The 19,573-nt window shown below is 40.7% G+C and overlaps 1 long non-coding RNA gene across 1 annotated transcript; it reads left to right on the plus strand.

Moving 5' to 3' along the window:
- The first annotated feature begins 17,939 nt into the window (after nucleotides 1–17,939).
- On the plus strand, nucleotides 17,940–18,894 carry LOC130071072 (uncharacterized). Its single transcript, XR_008803956.1, has 2 exons — nucleotides 17,940–18,155; nucleotides 18,515–18,894. It is a non-coding gene; the product is annotated as an uncharacterized LOC130071072 (long non-coding RNA).
- Nucleotides 18,895–19,573: the final 679 nt, after the last annotated feature.

The following is a 19,573-nucleotide window of genomic DNA, read 5'->3' on the forward strand; positions in this document are numbered from 1 at the left end:
GATCCGAGTGCAGGTCAAAGCCAGTGAGAACGCGGACGACGCTACATTGAGTGCACTCGTCTTAAACAAGGTGGGTTTATAATAATCAACAGACTAAAATAACTCTAAAATGTGTGATTGGACATGATTGGAACAGGTTAAATGATCCTGTAAACAATAGTCACACTCGCAGTCAGAAATGAGGCATTGGAAATTAATGCGAGACAAGTTTCCTCTAGTGGAAGTGTTTGGAACTGCAGCCGAACAACATCTCACTGAAAGATCATTTACTGAGAGATCAAGATCATATTTGGAGCACAACTTGTTTAAGTTTATGGCTTTGATTTTCTTGCAGTTTTAGAGTAAAGCATGATTTAGAAAATATATATTTCATATAAAATTTTTAATTTAATCTTTCATAACAATAAATGTATTTATTTTTTAAGTTCACTTTTTAAAACTTTTCTCACTTCAGCAATAATCTGCCGAGTGTCGTCTTTGAGAAGAGATCAAACTTCAGTCTGTCGCTCTAAAGCGTTCAAGATTCTCCACAGTTTAAGCTGGAAATTAAATTTTCAGGTCTATGCTCAGAATAAATGGATTATAAATACAGCGTAAATATAATTTAGTACCATAAAATCACTTAAAAATGCAAAATCTGAAATGAAAAACATTATCGAACTAAAATATAGTACATTCATTTCATTGACAAAAAAAAATCATTTTTGACGGACACACGAAGAGCAGCAGTAATGTATTAAACATGTATTACAGTAATGAGTCTAATGAGAATCATCACACATGTATTATTTATTAAGACCTTTTGCGACATTTGTTTTTGGCGACGAATGTGTTTAGATTTGGAAGCATTTGTTCAATGAGTTACTCGGTCCTTCGCGTAATGACAAACTAGCTTTGTGTTTTGAGCTTCACCAGTTTCTGCAAGATTTGTAAAGTATAAGATGATCATTTTGAGGAGAAATACATCACACTTGTTTAATGAAAGCCTGTTTTGTGGTTTAGTTACAGCAGATGCTGAGCGATCAGGACGTCACACTTACATGGAAGAAACAACCGAACGGAAAAATCTTCCAGAAGAAAAAGACCATACGGAAAACCAGTAATGCCAGTACTCCAGTTTGCTTAGTTACAGATTTATGAATTAAACTAGATGAATTACAACTTACAAGTAATTAGTCAAAAATACATTTACATCTATTCATTTAGCATTTATTGATGTAGCAGACAGATATGTACACCTGGATATGAGCTAACAAATGTAAACACTGTAAACTCATCATGAAGAATAAATAAAGGCCTTTGGGACGATATAAAAAACTGCATCAGATCTTCTCACAATAACATGAAACAGAAAGCACAACTGAATTAAACACTAGTGAACTTCACACAGATGACACAAGGTTCTAAAATATATATATATATATTATACACAGTGTTCTTCACGGATGAGATTCCTATTAAATCTATGGTATTTATAGGTAAACTATGGGACATGATGATGGTAAAAAAATAAATAAAAATTAAAACGAGATGGGAAGAAAAATTATGTCATTGCTTTTGTGTTAACTTGCAAAATATTTGAGTTCTTGGGGGTTAACACTGTTGAAATATATTCATTAGAATAAAGATATTTAAGTTTGAATAACTAATTTCATAGTTTAATAAATAGAATGTAAGGTTAAAAAGTTAAGATTCATTGACCAGCAATGAAGTTATGATTTTGCTCAATGAGAGAAATGCATATTGGGTAATGGGTAATTATATATGTTAAAATACTTTAACCCTCTGGGGACCAAGGGGTTTTTGGGGCCCTTGGGATGTTTTGACATGCACTGACATTTGTGCTTTTTTCAGTTATTAAAGTTGACTAAAAAGAGGAATAAAAAAATCTTAATGCCTTAATTTAAAAAATGAGGAAAACTCCAACCTTTAGGGACGTGAATAATGTCCCTGAATTATTTGTGAATGAATAATGTATCGCAAATAATTAAATGTTCTTCTTTAAAATACAGGATGCATATGTCTGGACACTTCTATCACACACCCTTCACCATATAGACATGGTTTTATTTCAGTTCAAAGTTAGAGTTGGAAACATCTTGAAAAGAAAATAGTCTTTTTCCATAAATGTCTTAGTTTGATCATACATATTTCAAAGTTGAGGATTCATTATTTTGATATAGCTTGCATTGGAACAAACATCTTAGTTGATTAGTTTATTGACAAAACATAAGCTTATTTGATGTATTTATTTTGAAGCTTATTTGATTTGAAAAACTTTATCCAAAACTAGTCAACGAAATGTTCTTTTATTTCGTCTGTAACAGGTGAATCTGTGCGTTCATTCATTCACACACACACACACACACACACACACACACACACACACACACACACACACACACACACACACACACACACACACACACACACACACACACACACACAGAAACATGATTCACATTTAAACAGTATGCTATTTTTCCGTTTACAGACACTAACGTTATTCTATATCGCGATTAGAACAAAGCACAAGCATAAAACACTTACACTTGTCAGCTGAATCTGTTGCTCCTCCTCGAAGTGAAAATAAACCAGCACTTCTGTGGTAAATGTCCCAGGATTATTCCTCATAGCTACGCAAGACAAATCTTAATCTGACAAAAAAATATAGTGTGTTTACAGCATTTGCCTGGGGGCGTTTATCTATTTTGTAAATGGCCTCAACACATTATCTTATGAATAGCCCGCTCTGCGAGTGGGTGTGAACAAATTAACGATAATGAGCTGAGACAGGAGAAACTGTACTTCTCTTTAGTTTCAGACAGATTACATTGCAGGAGAATATTTGTTTTAAATGTGAATTGTTTTATTTACAAGTAGAAATTTAATGCGTTCTTTAGACGTATGTTTCATGTTTGTGTGATAAGTATTAGCTGAGTTTCAGTTCATTTTCCAGACATGTTTCAGAAAGATTTTTGCGGAGACAGAGTGAGCTGAAAGCGCAGCCTGTTTATTTTATTTATTTAAAAAAACAAAACACAAGGTTTTGATGTTAATGTGAGTGTACACAAAAAAAGAAGACCCTCTATAGTTTATAATCATGTATTGATTTTGTTTATATGACCATAAATGACGGAGTATTTTAAGTCTATGTTGCTGCTATGTGAAGAAAAAAACAGCAAAACGCGCGGGTGCGTTCTTGATCCCCAGAGGGTTAAAGATGCCTGTAAGAATAGAAAAAAAAGAGTTACACAAATGTTTTGTGAATTTATTTTATTTCTGAAAGTTTTGTGAATGATCCAATCACATTTGAGGTCAAAGGAGAAGGAAGTGAAGGGAGAGCGTCGAAGAAGTGAGAGAAAAACGCGTGTGGTTTGCTGAAAGAGAAACACGGTTAATGTTAATGTAATGCACCAGTTTAGTCAAAGTGTTCAACAAGGACTCTTATACGAAACTTTAATGGTGACAATTCTGTCTGTGTGAGTGACCTACTCTGCACACGAAGACAGAAATAAGTTTAAGTTAGCCGCTGATCTAGTGGTTAGTGTTTGTGCATGGACTTTTCTAACAAGCTAGCGACCAGCGACCTCGATTAGCCGGCTATCGCGCCCCCTTTTTTTCTTATCAGTGCAAAAGAGACTCAAAATACTGATTTTGTATTTTTGTAAATACTGATACTGTTTATTTTGATCTTACATATAAGTGTTGTACATCATTAGATCCTGTTAAGGGTCTATTTTTTGTGGATACTCACAATAAAAACAAAGTGTTGTGCTTTTCGCCAAATAAAGAAAAAAAAACATGATGCGAGTTCTGCCTTCTCTCTGTCAGTGAAGTCCATTCTGAAACGCGTCCGAAAATGAACTGTAACTCAGCGAATACTCAGTCAAACAGGAATACAGGCACAGAGGCATGAAGCTTGAATTCTCTTCTTTTAAATGAAGTAATTTATATAAAAAAACAAATATTCTCAGTTTATGTAATCTGTATGAAAAGAGAGAAATTTCAGTCGTTTTCTTTTCAGCTCATTATAGCTCATTGAGTTTTAATGTGACCACGCCCACTGAGAGCGCGCGCTATTCAAACGCAAATAATCTGAGGCAAGCCACGCAAATGTGTCAACGCCCACAACAGCTGGATAAAACACATCAAGTTTAATACAAATAATTTACTTTACGTCGTCTTGCTAAGCTGTGAGGAATAATACTAATAATCCTGGAAAAACTTACCTCAGAAGTGCTGTCAGTTTTATTTTGAGGAGCAACGGATCAAGCTGATATGAAAGTAAGTTATTTATTCTTAAGTGCTTTGTTCTAATCGCGATATGGAATAGTGTCTGTAAACCGCAAAAGAATGTTTAATATATGAATCACGTTTCTGTGTGTGAATGAATGAATGCCGTTTATTCACACTCGACCAAGCTTGAACCAATCTATATAGGCTATAGCCTACTGAGATGAGTAAAAATAGACTGAAAAATGTTGAAATAAAATGTCTTTGTATAATAATAATTGTAGAAAGTGCTCCCCTTGGGCACATGGACTCTCCCAGTCACCCCTGTCATTCAGCGAGAAATGGACTATTCCAAACTTTCCACCGGAGTTCGCGAAGTGAAGGGGAAGAGAGTAGACGGATAATAAAGGGAAATGGAGATCGGCTGAATACTGTATATAGTTTGTAGAGTGAAATAGAGTGCATTAGCCCAAATCGAAGGAGATTTATCGATTGTGCGTGTGCGTGCATCACACTGTAAGTAATCACATAATTGTTGAACGTTCTCAGCGCATGCTAATCCGCCTGTAGCTGTGTTTACATTTAAGGTTGTTTACTTAATTATATTCTACTGCTGTGACATTACTGCCATTCCATTTATATTGATGTCATACGTATAATAGTTACATTTATTCCTTATAATCACCAATGCACGGTTGTATCTCAGGTCGCGCGCATGCGCTCAGTTGTTTACATCTCGGTTCGACCGCACATGCAGCAGTAGTCATGCTCGCATGCACAGCTCGTGCACAGCTCGTGTACAGCGTTAGCGCACACACATCCATTCCCACTTTTTCAAGTATATCATCATAGAGATTGTATTGTGTTATATTTCACCGCTATTCGTCAGTATTTTACCAAATAAGTTGTTTGTGATTTATATACATTTATATATATTTATATCTTTATTTTGTATTCACAGAACCACACATCTATGCACATTTAATAAACCTACGATTTGGAATATAACCTGAGTGAGACATCATTGTTCTGACCGGACAAACTGCAGCCTTCAGCCAAACCTGAACTAGCAATTAGAGTGAATACTCACAAGATTTTTCATGGTCCTTCGAGCCGGAGTGGTGAATTGCTACAGAGATGTCTCAACCCGAGAGAGAAGCGCCTGTCGTGCGTCCACGAAGACAGATCAACCCACCGACTCATTTAGTGGATTATGAGCTTGGTGAGCCATTGCCACATCGACAGCCATTCCCAGACTTCAGCCATAGCAGATTCCAGTCACCAAGTATGGTAGCACAGACCCGATCGTCTTCTCCCGTCATTCAAGAGTTAGATCAGGATAAGTGGACACTGAGAGATGAATGGCAAAGTGAAAGATCCGATGGGCGAGGAGAAGAGGAAGTAGAGCTTACAGCCATGCTGAAGGTGATGAAACGCGAGAACGCTGACTTGCGGCTACAAACCAGCCAGCTTCCGGAGATTATTTCAGCATTACAGGAGATGCGACAACAGAATGCCATGTTACATCACGAACTTCAAAGTCTTAAGGCAGAAAGGGGAGCCCCCTCCAGGCCAGTGACTTTACCAGTGCTATCTCCAGGTCCCTTTCCTCCTGTGGTGAGCCCTGAGACTCCACAACGGTTCCGTCCTACTCCAGCCCCACGGAAAACCCCCCCAACGCCGCCTACGGCCATTAGGGAGCTGTGCCCAGCTACAATAGATGAGCGCCTTGGATTAGCTGAGGATTTCAGAAACATGGACATTTCCTCCTCAATACCTGATAGAGTACCATCACAAGTGCGTTACAGCGACCCACCTCAACCCAGGTACGCTCGTTCCTCCCAACACATTCCAGCTTATCAGTCAGAGTTCAAGACCACAGCATATAACAGTATGCCACCTCCGCATCCAGGCCACAGACAAGAGTTTTATCAGCCTTCATCAATGCAGGAGAAAATGTACCGAGGCCCTGCTCCAACCATTCCCTTCCTAACATCCCCTGATTCTAGGGAGTTCTCTCGACTGAGAATAGCATTGGAGAACATTTTGCCTGAGGATGCAACAGAGCGATTCAAATATCAGATCCTCACTGACCATCTTAAGTTGGAGGAAGCCCTACTTGTGGCAGACTCATACAGTAACTCAAACTTTCCTTTCACAAACACCATGAGAGCCCTCAATAAAATGTATGGCCAGCCACATCAGCTAGCCTTACAACGCATTGCAGAACTGATGGATGGACCAAACATTCGAAGTGGAGATGTGAAAACGTTTCGCATGTTCGGACTCCAAGTGCGTTCCCTGGTCAGTATGTTGGAACAGCTGGGTCAGAAAGGCAATGTCGAGTTGGAGTGTGGATCACATGTGTCCAGACTGATGAGCAAACTGCCACATGATCTCAGGTCCAGTTTCAAGAGGTACACTCATCCTCTTCATGTCACTATCCCCACATTATTGGACTTTGCGGACTGGCTTGAGTACGAGCTACAAGTTCAGGATGACCACACTGACTATACCAGTCAGTCTAGAGTTTCGACAGTGCCGAGGAGGGAGATGAGGAGAGACTCTAGACAGCCCCGCAAACCCACTACCATCCTCCTTGGTACAGAGAAACCAAAGGCCAGCCCAGCATCACCAGTTTATCCACCCAAACCAATTGCTGCTAAGAGAGAAGGGGTGAATGTTTACTGTCCATACTGCGACAACAACAGACATTTCCTGAGCAGCTGTGAGAATTTTAAGTTACTCAACAAAGAGCAGAAGGTGAATTGGATTAAAGGCCAAAATAGATGCTGGCGCTGTGGGCGTGGTCATCATGCTGCCAATTGCACACTTAAAGCCCTCTGTCCATCTTGTAACAGAAAGCACTTGCTGGCCTTACATGATGTAAATGACCAGAGCAGAGCCACAGAAGAATCGGTTCCAGCCAGTGCAGTCTTGTATGTGGATCGTCCAACCTGTGACAATAAAATTCTGCTGAAGGTGGCTAAAGTTCTGCTCCGAAACGGCAACAAATCCATGGAGGCATATGCAATCCTCGATGATGGGTCAGAGCGGACCATCATCCTACATGAAGCTGTGCAGAAGTTGAATCTGAAGGGTCAGCCAGAGGACTTAGTTCTCCGTACAGTCAGGCAAGATACACAGACCCTTCACGGGGCGGCTGTGACCTTTACTGTGTCTTCAGTGGCTAATCCTCGTAAGGCTTTCATGATACGGAGCGCATTCACAGCCAACAGCCTGGGTTTAGCAGAGCACACGCATCCCGTCAAGGTACTCCAGAAGAAGTACAAGCATCTTGCAGGCCTGCCACTACAGCACCTTCACAAAGTGAAACCAGTAGTTCTCATTGGTTCTGACTGCCCTCACCTCATCACACCCATAGAACCAGTCAGACTGGGTCCACCTGGTGGCCCTGCTGCTGTGAGAACACGCCTAGGATGGACACTACAGGGACCAGCACAAGAACTAACCAGCAGACTTTCCCCACAGCAATGTCTTTTCACCAGCTTACGGCCCACTAACGACCTTTATGCGAATGTGGAGAAACTGTGGAAAATGGACATTCTTCCATATCAAAATGAGAAGGTACTGACAAGGTCTAGACAAGACAAAGAGTCCATCCAACTTCTCCAGGACAAAACCGTGAGGGTGGATGTTAACAGAATCCAGCGCTATGCGACCCCTCTTCTACGTGCCAAAGATATGCCATGTCTACATGCACCCAAAGAAGCTGTCCTGCCAAAATTAAGGGGAATAGAGAATCGGCTGAACAAGAATCCTGATCAAGCGGCGGCCTACCAAGAGGAGATAGTCAGGTTACAGCAAGCTGGCTACATTACAAAACTCACTCCTGAGCAGGTGGACTGTTCCAAAGAGAGCTGGTACATTCCACATCATTTGGTGGAGCATAATGGAAAGAAAAGGGTTGTCTTCAACTGTTCGTTTGCTTACCAAGGCCACAACCTGAACGAGTACTTGCTCCCTGGTCCACCACTCAGTCCTTCTCTTCTGTCAGTTCTTCTGCGATTCAGAGAACATTCCATCGCCATTAGTAGTGACATTCGTGGGATGTTCCACCAGGTGCGCCTTTTGCCTGAGGACAAACCACTACTGAGATTTATTTGGAGAAATCTTCAGAGAGACAAGGCACCAGACGTGTATGAATGGCAAGTACTTCCATTCGGAACAACGTGCAGTCCTTGCTGCGCAACATACGCGTTACAGAAGCACGTCCTGGATCACAGTGAGTCTGAAGACACACAGTTCTCAGTAGAGAAATCTTTCTATGTTGACAACTGCCTTCAGAGCTTCACCTCAAGTGAGACAGCGAAAGGTCTTGTAGACAGACTCCGCAGTCTCTTATCTTCCGGAGGCTTTGACCTAAGACAGTGGGCGAGCAATGATCCATCGGTCATCAGCCACCTGCCAGTTGAGGCTCGATCTCAAAGCAGCATCCAGTGGCTCAGCGAAGGTCACCAAGATGCACAAGAGTCAACTCTTGGGTTACACTGGCATTGCTCATCAGACACACTCTCCTATAAGCAGCGGCGGACAGACCACCCACTTCCAACTATGCGGAGCATATATTATATCCTCGCTAGCCAGTATGACCCCATAGGCTATATTGTGCCATTCACAACACGGGCCAAGGTGATCGTACAGAATTTATGGGACAAGAAAAGAGAGTGGGACGATCCCCCTCTGCCTGAGAATCTGTTGAACTTGTGGAAAGCATGGGAGAGTGAGCTGGATGGCTTACAGCACGTTGTTTTGCCGAGGGCTTACTGCAGTAAAGAACTGGATCAGCCTACCAGCATGAGGCAGATCCACATTTTCTGTGACGCCTCAGAGCGAGCCTACGGTTCCGTGGCCTACTTACGAACTGAAAACCTGGAAGGTAGAGTGGAAGTAGCCTTTGTAACCAGTAGATCTCGGGTAGCCCCAAAAAAGCAGCAAACCATTCCACGGTTGGAGTTATGTGCAGCACTCACAGGTGCACAACTCGCAAAAGTTCTGAAGACAGAGCTAACTTTGCCCATCCACAGTGTTACTCTGTGGTCTGACTCCACAACTGTCCTTACCTGGCTGCTGTCACACTCATGTTGTTTTAAAGTGTTCGTAGGCACCAGAGTGGCAGAAATCCAAGAACTCACGGAGTCTGATAACTGGAGATACGTGCCATCAAAGGAGAACCCTGCCGATGACATCACAAAGGGAAAACTGCTGTGTGACATAGGCCAGGAAAGCAGATGGAATAAGGGGCCAAAATTCCTCAGACAGACAACTGACCACTGGCCGGAGATGCCACCATTTACGACCATTGATCAGGACAGTGAACTGAGAAAGCCAATCTTCATTGGCCTATCAATCTCGACTCCACCTACTCCCGATCCACAGAAATACCATACACTTCCAGAGTTACTGAAGGCTTACATCCAGCATGCCAACGGGGCGGCCACCGATATCCCAACAGCAGATGACTACAAAGAGGCAGAAATTGCAGTACTCCATCAGAGCCAAACTGACTCATTTCCAGACGAACTGTCCTTCCTCAGAGCAGGTAAATCCTTGCCAAAAAATAGTCGCTTGCTGTGCTTAGCCCCGGAATTTGATGAGGACACCAAACTCATGCGCGTTGGCGGTCGTCTCCGTCAGATCAGCCAGCTAGAGGAAGATACAATACATCCTATTGTCCTCGACTCGTCTCATCCAACTACCAAACTGGTAATCAAGGACTATGATGATCGGCTACATCACCCAGGACCAGATAGGGTGTTTGCTGAACTTCGGAGGAAATACTGGGTGATACGGGGACGGGCTGCAGTCAGAAACCATCAACGACAATGTGCAGAGTGTCAGAGATGGCGGGGACAACCACATCCACCAAGAATGGCGGACCTCCCACCTGCCAGATTGAGGATCCATCAACCTGTCTTCTATTCAACAGGTGTGGACTGCTTTGGACCTTACACTATAAAGGTGGGACGCAGGAATGAGAAAAGATGGGGAATCATCTTCAAATGCATGACTTCCCGTGCAGTCCACATTGACATACTCACCAGCATTGACACAGATTCCTTCTTGATGGCTTTACGACGATTCATCTCTAGGCGTGGTAAACCATTTGAGCTCCTGTCTGACCAAGGCACCAACTTTAAAGGAGGAGAAAGGGAACTGAAAAAGTCATTCATCGCCCTTCACCCTGAGCTTCAAGCCCAACTCGCCAGCCAACAAATAAGATTCATCTTTAATCCACCCAGTTCACCCCATTTCGGTGGATGTTGGGAGAGAGAAATTCGTTCTTTAAAGGCTGCACTTCACGTCACCATTGGCAGCCAGACAGTCACAGAAGAAGTGCTGAGAACTGTCTTCATAGAAATAGAAGGAATCCTCAACTCCAAACCCATTGGCTACACTTCTTCGGACATCGCGGATCCAGATCCAGTTACTCCAAACATCTTGTTGATGGGGCGGCGAGATGCCTCATTACCGCAAGTGGTATACCAAAACTCTGAACTCCTGAGCCGTAAGAGATGGAGACATAGCCAGCTCTTGGCTGACCACTTTTGGAGGCACTTTATTCAGCACTACCTACCCAACCTCCAAATCAGACAGAAATGGAGGACTGAAGAAGCTGACCTGCAAGTCGGTGACACAGTCATGATCGTGGACCAACAACTGCCCCGCGCTCTTTGGCCCGTAGGGATAATTGTTCAGGTCTTTCCTGGGTTGGACAAGAGAGTCAGATCTGCGGAAATACAGGTTAACGGCAAAACTTACACCCGACCTGTAGCCAAAATTATTTGTCTGCCCTCTCTTCCCGACTAGCTTTAGATTTAATGTAGCAAAGTCACTTAAAGTTGGCAAATTCACACTGTGAATTTGGGGGCGGCTGTAGAAAGTGCTCCCCTTGGGCACATGGACTCTCCCAGTCACCCCTGTCATTCAGCGAGAAATGGACTGTTCCAAACTTTCCACCGGAGTTCGCGAAGTGAAGGGGAAGAGAGTAGACGGATAATAAAGGGAAATGGAGATCGGCTGAATACTGTATATAGTTTGTAGAGTGAAATAGAGTGCATTAGCCCAAATCGAAGGAGATTTATCGATTGTGCGTGTGCGTGCATCACACTGTAAGTAATCACATAATTGTTGAACGTTCTCAGCGCATGCTAATCCGCCTGTAGCTGTGTTTACATTTAAGGTTGTTTACTTAATTATATTCTACTGCTGTGACATTACTGCCATTCCATTTATATTGATGTCATACGTATAATAGTTACATTTATTCCTTATAATCACCAATGCACGGTTGTATCTCAGGTCGCGCGCATGCGCTCAGTTGTTTACATCTCGGTTCGACCGCACATGCAGCAGTAGTCATGCTCGCATGCACAGCTCGTGCACAGCTCGTGTACAGCGTTAGCGCACACACATCCATTCCCACTTTTTCAAGTATATCATCATAGAGATTGTATTGTGTTATATTTCACCGCTATTCGTCAGTATTTTACCAAATAAGTTGTTTGTGATTTATATACATTTATATATATTTATATCTTTATTTTGTATTCACAGAACCACACATCTATGCACATTTAATAAACCTACGATTTGGAATATAACCTGAGTGAGACATCATTGTTCTGACCGGACAAACTGCAGCCTTCAGCCAAACCTGAACTAGCAATTAGAGTGAATACTCACAAGATTTTTCAATAATAATGCATTTTATTTATAACGCGCTTTTCTTAAACTCAAAGCGCTACAATATACAAAAAAAACAAAAAAAAAAACAGTAAAATACAATAAAACAAACACATTCATTTGCAATAAGCAGCTCTAAAAAGGTGTGTCTTTAAAGAATTCTTAAACAGTCCAATGTTGGAGAGTCTCTAATTCCCGATGGTAAAGCATTCCGTAGACGTGGTGCTGAGACCGAAAATGCTCAACCACCCATTGATTTTAATTTATATCGATGCTGAATCGCTTTTTACGTTAAAACCAGTGTTTTGATTTCGATACGTGCTTGTATAGGCAGCCAATGTGTTACGTCCGACTGGGAATCAAAGCCGGGTCTCCTGCGTAGCAGGGCAAAGCACTACCTTGGTGCCACAATGTGGTGTATTCAACTCAAAATGCAGAAGGAGAGACAAGAACTCAGTTCAAGGGCTTTACTTGAAAAGCAGGGCAAAAGTATCCAACAAGGAATGGCAAAAACAAAAAGTATAATCTAGACAAAGGTCTGTCTCAGTCAGAATCAGTGAATAATCCAAAAGCAGGAGGGAAACTCATAATCCAAACAACAGGCATGTACAGGTCGGTAACAAACAAAAATACTCTGAATAATAACTCACAGACAGGTATAATCAAACAAGACTGCACCGGTGTCAACTCAAGACTGAACAAAGAACTCAAGAAAACAGGGGTTTTAAATAGGCAGCTTAACAAGGTTCAGGTGAAACTAATAAATCAATAATGAGAACATGTGGCAGGCATAAAACAACAACAACATAAAAAGAACACTGAGGACCTCACATGGCCAAAAAAAGGAACAATAGCCACATAATTCATGACACAATGCAAGTCATGGAGTACCGGGGAAATATGTTGTCGAGCAGGTGTATGTGTCAAAAGCCGGGCGGCTGAATTTTGAATATATTGTAGTTTTTTGATGAATCGATTTGGGAGACCAGCATAGAGTGCATTGCAGTAATCAAGCCTCGGCGTAATAAAGGCGTGAATAAGCCTTTCTGCATCTGGGAGCGATAAAAACGGTCGTAGTCTAGTGATATTTCTAAGATGGAAAAATGCAGTTTTTGATATCATTTTAATGTGGGCATTGAACATCAGTTCTGGGTCAAAGACAACGCCAAGATTGCGCACTTGTGAGGACGGAGTAACAAAGTCATGGCCAGTAATCAAATTTGAACTGTTAAGTTTAAGTAAACCCGTTGGCGTACCGACAAATAGAAGTTCTGTTTTTGATTCGTTAAGCTTAAGAAAGTTGTGCATCCAGGCTTTTATTTTTTTTTATAAACATGTATTTATTGAATTTTAACAATTAACAAGGTTACATGTTAATACATTTAACAAAGCGTATAACAATCAAACTATAAAGGAATCCACTCCCCCCACCCCAAAAAAAAAAACACACACTGGATAACGACATTATATAATCATACATAGCTTAGGAAGTACAGACAGTTAGGTACATATCACCTTCAAATTTCCAGAGTTTCCTCGGCCTCACAGTTCTCCAAAAATGCAAGAAAGGGATTCCAGATCTCTTTAAATTCGGCTGATTTCTTTTTCATTGTGTATGTTAACTTTTCAAGGATAAGGCATGCTGATAATTCTTTCAGCCAGCGACCAATAGAAGGGCTCTTGACATCTTTCCAACAGAGAGAGATCAAGCGTCTAGCTTGTACTAAGCATAAGTCTGTGATTTTCCTCTCTTTGCGGTTTAACATACAGTCCTTTTGGTACAAATTAAGAATGCAAAGTGCAGGATCGTCAGGCACTAGATTTAAGGTCATCTTAGAAATACATTTTCATCCAGGCTTTTATCTCATCCAAGCTGGTGGTAAGAGCTGTAACTGCAAGGTTTGGATTAGGGTGCATGCTGATACAGATCTGCGTATCGTCAGCATAACAATGAAACCCTAACCCAAACTTACGAATGATGTCACCCAAAGGCAACATATAAATGCTAAATAAGATGGGACCAAGCACAGACCCTTGTGGGACACCCTGCTGAACTAGTGTAGGTATAGATTTGTTTTTACACAAAGACACAAACTGGAATCGATTAGTGAGATAGGATGTAAACCATTCAAACGCAGTACCAGAGATTCCTAGCCATACAGACAATCTGTCAAGAAGGACAGCATGAGATATTGTGTCAAAAGCAGCAGTGATGTCTAACAAGACTAAAATACTACAGGCACCCATATCAGCAGAAATGAGAAGATCATTTGTGACCCGGACAAGAGCAGTCTCAGTACTATGACCTGATCTAAATCCAGACTGAAATGGTTCTAGGAGATTGTTCATGGACAGGTATTGCTGTAGCTGGCCAACTACAACTCGTTCCAGGACCTTCACCAGAAAAGGTAGATGGGCAATAGGCCTATAGTTAGACAAATCCTCAACATCACAACCAGTCTTTTTTAAGGACTGGTGTGATGGCAGCTAACTTAAGGCTGAAGGAACCTGACCAGTTGATAAAGAGTGATTAATGATACCAGTGATAGAGGGGCACAATAGTGTTAAACACTCTTTTTAAATCTCAGTAGGCATGGGGTCAAGAGAACATGTAGATGAATTCATAGACATGACCAGTTTTGAAATATCATCTGTGCTAATGTAGCTGGTTTAAAAAAATTGTGAAATGTAATGAAGATTGTTTGTGAACTTCATCAAAACTTAATTATTTTTGTTTTCATATTTGTGTGCTGAGTTGTAATCCGGTACAATGTACATAGTTCTAGTGGGAACCATTTGTGCAGAATATTGTTTTATATGGGGCACATATTGGTGACGCATACGATACCTCGTGCTATGTGCGGACAGCGACATCTTTAGAAGCACATTTGCCGCTGACGGGGTCGGGTGTGCTCTCTCTCGCTCATCTGACGAGCGCGCTGGTAAGAACATTTTGAAGTGTATTAAACTATGTAATCGACTTATTTCATGAGATAACAATGTTTAAGTGAAATGAAAAGTGGTGATGTCATGAAATTGAATGTAGTTAATTGCTTGAGTGTTTTACTAAGACTGGTTTTGCTTACTAGCTTTCTCCGTGCTGTATGAGCTGTATGAGACTGAAGGGGAGAGACGTGTATCCCACAAAAAAAGAATATATTAATTGTGCTCTGTATTTCTGCAGGTATGTTCAATTATTTATTGTGTTTTATGTTGAGAAATGTTTGATACATACAAAAAAAGTGAGGTCTGTATGCAAAATTGATGTGAAAGTTTATTTGTGTAATTAACCTGTAATTTTTGACATTTTTCTCCATCTAATGTATTTACTAATGCAAGTAAGTGGTGAAGAAATTATATTTTCCCTTGTATATTATTTTGTATGCCATTTAAGGGTGACCTGTGTTTTGTGGCTTACTATATTTTGTGATTTTAATTTATTTTATTATTTGTCCTATGTTTTGTAACTATTAGTTGATTAAATTAACATCTTAGAAGCACATTTGCCGCTGACGGGGTCGGGTGTGCTCTCTCTCGCTCATCTGACGAGCGTGCTGCTTTCTCCGTGCTGTATGAGCTGTATGAGACTGAAGGGGAGAGACGTGTATCCCACAAAAAAAGAATATATTAACTGTGCTCTGTATTTCTGCAGAATAAAGATCCTGAGACCTCTTCAATCGGCTTTGTCTTCATTGAATAGGAAACAAACACAACCAGAGTAAAACTGTTACACTAACAGTGACAAAATTAATGAAAGTAGAAGATAAATTTATAGGATGGGGCTCGTTAACCCTCTGGGGACCAGAAACGCGCCGGCGCGTTTTGCTCGTTTTTTTTTCACATAGCAGAAAAATAGTCCACACTACTGCGTTTTCGTTTAAAAACGGTGACCTTTTGCTACGTTTGCACCTCCCGTCCACACTAAAACGGCAAAAACGGAGACCCAAAACGGAGAAGTTTAGAAACGCTGCCGATCTGTTTTTCGTTTTGAATCTCCGGAGGGCGTTTTAGTGTAGACGGGTCAAAACAGAGGACTTTAGAAACGATGAGGTAGTAGAGGCTCACGCTCGGCTCTATGATTGGGTGTCATCAGTCATGGCGTATATCTTTGCTTGCAGCTGTTGTACAAGTAAATTCTGCATTTTACAACGCTATAACTGCCTACATGCGCCGGAGTCAAGCTATTATTCGAGCGATCTGTGACAATTCCCGTGTGCAGCGGCGGCGTTGACCATACATGGAGCGTCGGTTTGGGGTTAACCCAGAGCATGGTGGGATAATTTTATCAATGAAGTTGTGTTTACACCGGCACGCGCATGCCCAGTGTTGGTGAATGGTCACGTGATCCACGTTTTCAGTCGTTTTAATGTGGACGGAGATCAATTCTAATACGCAGCTAAAACGCTGGTGGGGACGGAGATCGTATTCGTTTTAATTATCCGTTTCTAAACTAAAACGCAGTAGTGTGGATGGGGCCTTAAAGTACTACTATAATTTCTGTTCATATAGAGTTAAGAAATATGAGAAAATAATCTGTTAAATGTCTACTTTTTTATGTGCCCACATACAATCGAAATAAAATATTGTGCTTTTGTAAAATAAAGAAAATAAACAGGGTGTGCGTTCTGCCTCTCGGTCACCGTGAACTTTGTTTTCTGGAGCACGTCTCTAATCTTCAACACAACTCAGCTAATACTATTCACCCAGCCATAAGCAATATATCTTTTAAATCATTTGAGTTTGTACTTTTAAATGATCCGATTCAAAACTAAAATAAATATTCTCCGTTTATGTCATCTATATAAAAAGAGAGACGTGTCAGCCGTTCTAATTATCTTTCTCTCAGCTGATTATCTCTGGTTATGTGACACGCCCACGGAGAGCACGCGCTATTCAAACGCAAATATGTGAAGCAACACATTGAGACGCGTCAACGCCCATAAACTCTGAAAACACTATATTTTTTTGTCAGATTAATCTACTGTCGTCTTGCGCGGCTATATGAGGAACAATCCTGGGACATTTACCACAGAACAAGTGTTGGTTATTTTCACTTCGAGGATGAGCAACAGATTCAGCTGAGAAGTAAGTGTTTTATGCTTACAAGTGTTTTGTTCTAATCGCGATATAGAATAACCTTAGTGTCTGTAAACGGAAAAATAGCATTCTGTTTAAATGTGAATCATGTGTGTGTGTGTGTGTGTGTGTGTGTGTGTGTGTGTGTGTGTGTGTGTGAATGAATTAATGAATGAACGCACAGATACGCACTGTTACAGACTAAATAAAAGACAACATTTCGACTAGTTTTGGATAAAGTTTTTACTCTAAAATAGACATCAAATAAGCTTTTGTTAGGAGTTTCTGCTCATATGTTAAATATATAGTATGTTTTGTCAATAAACTAATCAACTAAGATGTTAAAGTGTTAACAGTGCAAGCTATATCAAAATAATGAATCCTCAACTTTGAAATATGTATGATCAAACTAAGACATTTATGGAAAAAGACAATTTTCTTTTCAAGATGTTTCCAACTCTAACTTTGAACTGAAATAAAACCATGTCTATATGGTGAAGGGTGTGTGATAGAAGTGTCCAGATGTATGCACCCTGTATTTTAAAGAAGAACATTTAATTATTTGCGATACATTATTCATTCACAAAGAATTCAAGGACATTATTCATGTCCCTAAAGGTTGGAGGTTTCCTCATTTTTTTAATTAAGGCATTAAGATGTTTTATTCCTCTTTTTAGTCAACTTTAGCATGGGTGTGTTCACTTATTCTAAGCAGTGTGTGTGTGTGTGTGTTGTAAATAAATCCAAACAATCTAAAAGCCATTCTTTTTTAAATCTCCTCATTCTTTGTGCAAGGCTCCTCGTAATAGGGCCATTATGGGAGGGTCTTTGTCTTTCTCAGGTGTGAAATGCCACACATATTAATGAGAGATCACGCCTCCTCGCATAAAGCTTTCTCAAACAAAACGTCACGTTGTAACAGCCTGCAGTTACATTTGTCTTATTAGCTCTCTGTACCGTGTCATATTTGGTTCTACCACTGGGGGGTACTCTAGTCAAGAGGGTTCCTAGTAGCATAAAATGGTAGAAGAAGTAGAGTAGGGAGGAAGGATGTGTTATGCACATGGAGAAGCTTCCCTACCAGTGTGGTCGTGTTTTTCCCTGATTTGAGGAACCTGTGGTTCTTATGCTTAAATGTAAGTGTTCAGTTTGTACTTTGTTTGTAATAATAATAATAATAATTCATTACATTTATATAGCGCTTTTCTAGGCACTCAAAGCGCTTCACATGGAAGGGGGAATCTCCTCAACCACCACCAATGTGCAGCATCCACTTGGATGATGCGACGGCAGCCATAGTGCGCCAGAACGCTCACCACACACCTGGTGGAGAGGAGACAGAGTGATGAAGCCAATCAGTGTATATATATATATATATATATATATAAATGTAATGAATTATTATCTAATCTATGTGTAATGTTAAGTAATGTGTTTTCAAATGAGATGTAAATGTGTTATGGTGGCACTAAGTTTGTTTGTTTGTTTGATGCAGAGGGTTCATCGTGCAGGCATGAGGCAGCAACTCAACTATAACTAAACCCTCGATCAATATGGAATTAATTGTCTGCGTTTTATCAACAACACCTTTGTCATCTGCTGTTTGTGCCTTGAGCTATAGTTTGTTCCTAATATCAATCGCTGCTTGGACACTTGGATTCAGACCGTTGTGAACTCATCCGCTCTGCACTTAAGTACTGTTTCTTATTACTTGTGGGACTCTAGAGACTGAGCTCTTGGCTACCAAAGACATTATTTGAAAGAGCTGAATTATTCTGATGTATTGCCTTGGGAAAGAATGCCTCATGTATTGTGTATGGTTACTGACTGTATGGTGTTTTATGGTATAATACACATGGCTCATTGAAATGCGAAGTCTCTGGTCCCTCATTTTATTATGTAGCCTCCAAAGCTTTCTTGAAAGTAGATGTTACATAAAATATGGCGCCCGAACAGGGACAGAGAAAGGAAAAGGAAAACCTAATTGAATCTTGAATAGAGGCACAAGTTCTACTTTCAATGAGTCATGCATATGTGTTTATTGTGACCATATTTTTTAGGTGTCAATACATGGCAATCAACTTGGTGCTTTAAGGCTAAGGTTACTTTAAGTGTTTTGTTAGTTGCAAAATGGCCTTCTCACAAAGAGAGACAGAGGATAAAGATCCTGTAAGCCCAGACTATTCTTCAGAAACTTTCACTACACGTCGGGAGCCTGTCCGAGACCTTATTCATTCTCTCAGTAATTTATATCTGGAAAATGAGTCCGAAGATTTAGAACAAGAATGTGATTTCGATGACTCTTTGTTACCTCCTCCTCCTCCGTCAAATGAAGAAGATGAAAGTTTGTTAACAATGATAATGGCCTCCAGAATGTATAAAGTTGAATGTAGAGTGGAGGGTTTGGAAAATTCCTCTGATATCCATTTTAAAGATATGCAACACCAGTTAAATGTGCAAAGTAATCGGATGACGGCCATTGAAAGTCAGCTTCAACACATATTGAACCTCCATAAGGACCATCACACAGAGATACAGCGTTTAGAAAACTCAT

Source organism: Rhinichthys klamathensis, unplaced genomic scaffold (genome assembly GCF_029890125.1).
Source record: "Rhinichthys klamathensis goyatoka isolate OS25496 unplaced genomic scaffold, OSU_Roscu_1.1 h1tg000429l_1, whole genome shotgun sequence".
Classification (NCBI taxonomy): Eukaryota; Metazoa; Chordata; class Actinopteri; order Cypriniformes; family Leuciscidae; genus Rhinichthys; species Rhinichthys klamathensis.